The sequence below is a fragment of the Protomyctophum parallelum genome, assembly GCF_964188405.1.
Source record: "Protomyctophum parallelum genome assembly, chromosome: 15".
Lineage (NCBI taxonomy): Eukaryota > Metazoa > Chordata > Actinopteri > Myctophiformes > Myctophidae > Protomyctophum > Protomyctophum parallelum.
Window position 1 is genome coordinate 10,177,539 of NC_139710.1, and position 6,698 is coordinate 10,184,236.

Genomic DNA, 6,698 nt, shown 5'->3' on the forward strand with positions numbered 1-6,698 from the left:
GTTGTTGTTGCCACGAACAGTATACTTTAACTATTTTTGAGGGGCGTAAGCTCCTCCTACATCCAGCTTTACATTACCGTCCACAAACCTAAACAAACATTAAATTCCCATTGACAATGAATGGAGAATTTTATGTCATAGTGTCTGAGTAAATAGGCATAGTGTCTATTTTACGTCATGATGATGTACGATGATAAGAGCGCCCCTTGATCACTTCACACGGGTGTGATTTTTGAGGGGCGTTTGCCCCTCCTATATATTTTATGTTTGTTTTTAGTTCAATGAAGGGAAAATGTATGTCATATTTTCCCTCATAGGTCATATTGTCTCTTTATTGTTAATGGCATTTAATGTTTGTGTTAATTGGCACCGTTTGTTTTACATCACCATTAATAAATACTTCAGAAAGCTTAGATCAGGATCTAGACATTGTTACTTTGAAAGGACTCTCTGTTCAAGGATACAGACAGACCTGAGCGAGGGCAGGAGTAATGCAACACTTCAGGGACGTGGAATTTTCCAGAACATTCGAGGGGACACCGGGACACTCACCCCTGGAGTTATCTCAATCTGTCTGCCTCAGGAAAAGTCTACAAAAAAACTTTTGTTACCTGAAACTTAGCCCACCACAAGACCCAGCCAGCCCCCAGCCTGTCTCTCAGCCTGTCCATTTTACCCCCTAGAAAACCAGGAAGCATCCAAGACCCTCAAGGAGAAATGGATCATTGACTTTTGATTAGTGTGGTTGCCTGACAGGGCAACCCCCCCCCCCCCCTCCCCCCCCCATCAAACTAAAATGTTTGGTCAAACCATGTGACTCCCATTGGAAAAGCATTGTGGTGGCCTAAAAAACAAAAAGACGACCAAACATTTGTTTGATCTGTGTTTGATACGTGTGAATGAGGCCTGAGTCATATATATATATATAACGAGCAGGTGCTCAAAAAAGCATAATCAACCGGGAATATGAATTCCATAAACTAAATCTAGCCTAATGTAAGTGTGTAAGTAATTCATTCTACAAATGCCTTCTAAATCAGTCTAAACAGTCATATTTGCACACACACACACACACACACACACACACACACACACACACACACACACACACACACACACACACACACACACACACACACACACACACACACACACACACACACACACACACACACACACACACACACACACACACACACACACACACACACACACACACACACACACACACAGAGTAATTTGTCTGTCCCCCTGTGGTTGAGGACCTGTGGTTTGATTGATTGAATAGTGATTGGTCATTAGCAAGCAGGCACAATAGCTTATATATGGTGTAGCTTTTAGAGGAGTTGTAACCCTTCTCCCTCGTACAGGATCCGTGATCTGTACAGTTACAGTAGGTAGGTACAGTAGGTAGAGTTCTGTCTGTAAAAATATAGATTATGGAGAAAGTTACATAGGGACTAGTCTTGCGTAGCCAGATGATCAGAGATCTCCACCTACTGATATCTAAATTCAATGAATCGGCTGAAACTGTGTGGAAAACTTTCAAAAAGCTCCACAGAAAGAACCAATGCAAATACTTCATGGGGATCAATAGATATGGGATCGATAGATCAGGGTTGGGTTTCAAAGCAGTCGGCAATGAGGCATTACTGCTGCTTTTCTCTGGTGTCCAATGAAATTTCCCCAGACATATCTAGGCAGAGATCTCTGATCGCCTGGCTATGCAAACACATCTGCCCACACACTCTCCTTCAGACACAGGTAACACATATATAGTAGACTGACAAACAGGGCTTAGTTTAATTATTTATGTGCGCTAACAAATGAAAATGAAATTGAACTCTACTCAGGACTAATTTGCAGGATCAAATAACAGCAACGCGAGTGTGTGTGCGCACACACACTTCAGAAGTTTCAGAGTAGACAGTGAGGCACAGACTGGATTTGTATGGCCTCTTTCATCAGAGTGGAGGCCAGCATACAGGCAGCTCTCCCATAAGTCTGCAGTGCAGCACATGCTTGTGTTCACTGCTGACAGCAGTGCAGCTGAACTTTATGAACTTCCAGCACTGCAAAGGGAGAATTTTGGATGAAAGTCACAATGTGACATTTGAAGGGTTTTAAAATTAATAAGAAAAAGTAAGGCTCACCGGGGATGAAAGGTGCTGTGGGCCCGGGGTTCTGGTACCCAAATCATGGCCATTACTCAAGTGGAGCAGACGTAAACTCACTGACTGGTCATTAATTCACATTCATATTAAATGAGCCAGCAAATATTTAATCAGAGTGGATTTAGGAGGGGGTAGGTGTAGTTAATCTTTGCCGGCCAGGACGACAGCCAGCTCAGCTTGCGCCATGGGCAAATAGTGCTGTGGGTCAGTCCATAAATATTCTTCATATCTGCCCTGGGACTTATTGACCAGGAACAGGCCCGTGCCTGCTCGGGCTACACTCACCTATGACGCACTCCCTCCCACAGGACCTGGATTGTTTCCCACCACACCAAGTGTTGTGATTTCATGACACCGAGTATGACTACTGTCAATAGTCAATTCAAGGAAATAACCGAATGCTGATGTACATAGCAGACACAAGAGAGGCTTTGTTTCCTCAATATATGTAAGCATCACTTGGAATAATTTGGAAGGACAAACGGGCCTTCTGTTACTGCATTGGTCTAAAATATTTCTCCTTTGCAAATGTCAAGATGATACAGTATGAACACTGGAGAAGTCAGATCCCAAACCCATAATGCTATTTTCCCATGGAGAGAATGAAATATGTGGTTTGGCTTGAATTGTCCATATGTATTTAATTTCCATTCCTTTGTCGTTAGGTTGCCAAAAAAGGACCCCCTTTCACTCCTTTCAGTTCTTGAGAAACTGGGTGAGGCTTTTTAAACTTTTAGACCTTCAGCTCCCCAGCGCAATTCCCTACAGCTGAGTTAGATTAGATGGAATCAACACCCTCCGATGGCTTGTGTTGGACTTGGCAGTCGTTTTCCCAACATGACAGAGGAATACAACAGATAACAGTAAAATAACATGCGCTGTGAGATGACACTGGGGGCTGGAAAGGGGAAGGTGGGCTCAACAGGCGAGTGAGGTAACTTCTGGTCTCTACTGATAGTAGTAGTCATTAACCGTAATGGAGAGCGGAAACACACTCATTGTTGCAGCACTCAAACGTTTAGAACTCACAAGGACAAGAACAAGAGGGTATCAGGTGCTCTGGCGCCAGCTGTCAGCAGGAGAGGAAATTGTTCATGAATCTTCTGTCCTTCTCTGTCTCTCTCCAATTTTTTCACTCTCTCCAATTTCTTCTCCCTCTCTCAGTTTCTCTTCCTCACTATACTGTATGTGTGATCAGTATAGAAAATATACTACATATATGAATCCTATTGCTCTTTCTGCATTGAATGGATGTCATTATAAGATAATTTAGTTGTACACTTGTGTTCAATGACAAAATATAATCATCCATCCATCCATCCATCCATCACAGAGTTGAATACTGTAACAATATGGTTATGTAGACTAACAACAAGGATCCGGGTAAGAAGTCCTCTATTGCTGTGACAGAGACAACATAAGGGTTAATGGCATGCTGTAGCGGCAGTGTCCTGTTTAACAACCCTGAACTTCCCCTCACCCTGGGGCCCGTCTTTCCGCTATCCTGGAGTGTTTGGCCTGCCAGTGTGCATAGCTGTGTTTATTAAATCAAATCAAGCTAAAGATCACATTCCTACCCCAGTGATAACACTGTCCATATGTTTACGTCAGATGAGGGGTTTGCATGTCCCCTGCTGTACGTCATGCGAACTCAGCTGATGGGACAATTTAGAGTCAGACCCTTGGAATACAGGCATCCATTTGACTGTATTCTGGTCAGAAAAAAAGCTTGTGTGTAGGTACCATTCTATTATGTATAGAGGAAAGCATTTAATCAAATATGGATTTAGCATTATACTGTGCCGCTGTATAGTAGATTATAGTATATCTGTGCGTATCATATTATTTGCATGTGAGTGAGTGAGTGAGTGAGTGAGTGAGTGAGTGAGCGAGCGAGTGAGTGTGTGCGTGCACGCTTGTGCGTGCATGTGTATGCATGTGTGTGTGTGTGTGTGTGTGTGTGTGTGTACATCACCTTTTCAGCAAATGTGCCATGATTATATACCGTGTGTGATTTGGTGTTTCTAGAATGCGGCAGATAGGTTTTTCTTCACCCTGAAAACGTGTTTTTGGGGTGTTTGTATATGTTGATGAGTTGTAACATGAGGGGTTCTTCACCTCGCCAGCCGGCAAACTCCACAACAGTGTCTGCCCTCGATTAGCCTACGTGATTGAAGACATCAAACGTCATAATTATATTTTTTGTCGCATGGATTTTCATTGATTGTGTCCCCATGTTATCTGCTGCTATCATGATTGCTTGATTTGGAATATTGTGGCGAGTTGCGACGCTGTGTGTGTGTGTGTGTGTGTGTGAGAAAACCCCCAATATCAGTCGATCAAGGGACCCGTGACATCGCGACACCTGCCACCTGACACCATATTTTGAGGAAATTGAAGGGGAAAATAATAATAAATGAATTACCGATAATTGATTTTTTCAAATGTGTGCACGCGTACAAGGCATAGCCACTAATTGATTCCTGCGTACGCCACTGGGCATGATCCAAACAATGAAGGCAGGCAGGCAATTCCATGACACAATATATTATTAACAGTATGCTATACAGATGTAGAAACTAAAATGGTCATAATGTTCTATTAGATGCCATACTAACACCACACCACACTGTGATAAAACAGCAACACACCCAACACAGATGGCAGCTCTTAGATGAGTGCATGACCAGTGCTGTGTGCCACTGTGTCAATGTGCCAAACCAATTACTTCTCTTTGCTTTTGTATCTGGCCAATGTTGCCGCAACGGGTGCTGGAGCCCTGGCTTCTCAACTTCATGCCAACCATTTTTATTTGACCGGTGGCTGATCCTGGTGTGTGCCGGCTATAATGATTGGCACTGGCACCCGAGACGATTAATTACTGACGACCACTCAAAGCCTCTGAATCTGGAAGCTCACCAGTGGAGACATTCTGGAGAATCTCAAGATAGTTGTGGGTCCTCTGAAGCTTAAACAGAACTGGCATAGAGCTGGCATAGGCACTTGCTATAAAGACTTCTTTATCAGTCCGCAAACAAACATTATGCTATATTATGCACTATAGTCCATGACCATGTGCACTTCATTCTATTAGAATTAGTAGTTCTATTACACTTTTCTACATAATATTGTAATGGCTTTAATTAAATGTAGAATCTGCAATAAGGGTTGCCACCCGTCCCTTAAAATACAGAATCGTCCCTTATTTGAGAATTAAATGATGCGTCCCTTATTGAACCAATAAGGAACGCAGTTTGTTCCTTATTTTCCTAAATAGCCCCTACACGTCAACACTGAATTTAACAATAATGAACTAAACTAAACACAGGAAATATTAAAGTCAGCACAATTGTTCTAGCGGGAGGCACACACTACCTAAAGTAGCCTAAACCAGTGGTTCCCAAAGTGAGGTCCCCCAAGGGTCCTTGAGGGAGTTCCAGGGGGTCCCCAGCTAAATTATTGTTTGGAACCAAATGGACCCTTATGGGTCTGTAACTCTGAGAGTGTACAAATGGAACCAAATGGACCATCAGAGTTAAATTAACATTGATTTTACAATATGAATTGGGGGTCCCAGAGATAGAAATGCCATTAAATGGGGGTCTGTATACTAATGCATGTCAAACTGGTACTTGAAATTAAATGGGTTGAGAATCACTGTGTAAAAATCTTCTCTTATGGGGGTCGCTGGCATATATTTATATTTATTTATACAATAAGTTGAAGGGAAACTTCAACTTATTGCTTCAACGTATTGCTTCAACTTATTGCTTCAACGTATTGCTTCAACGTATTGCTTCAATTTATTGCTTCAACTTATTGCTTCAACTTATTGCCGGCCTTGCCGCACACGCCTGCACCGCAAGGCCGCGGCAGGCGTAAAGAGTGTCCCTTATTTCAAGATCTCAAAGGTGGCAACCCTATACTGTACATACAGTAGAAAAATGTGAAAAATGCCATCAAATCTTTTGTTGAGACAATCACATACTGTATACTCCACATATACTGTATACTAGACCCCTATACCTATTGTGAAATAGTATACACAGACCTGTACACTGACACAAACCTGCCTGCATGTTGATATGGCCCTGCCACTTTTAGGTAGAAAAATGTATCAACTTACTGTATGGACAAAACTTATTCCCACAGCGTCCCGAGCAGGAATCGAACCCAGGACCTTCTAGCTGTGAGGCGACAGCACTACCAACTGTGCCAAGGGTGCCACCATGCCCCAAAATTTACGTTTTGGGTGAATTAAATAAATAACATTCGCGGGACATGTTACATATAATAGAGATTTTCCACTTCTTGTTTCTCCGTTTTCAAAGCTTTCAAAATAAGACGTTTAACATTGCACTGAATTAATTCATGAATGTATGCCATGTACCCTACTGTGTAACCAAAGCAAATGTGTATTTTATTCAAAAGACAAAATACATCTCTCACATTCCAAGATGAATGAATGCTGACTTTGAAGTTATGATTCATAACATTGTTAATGTGAGGAAACACTACATTATA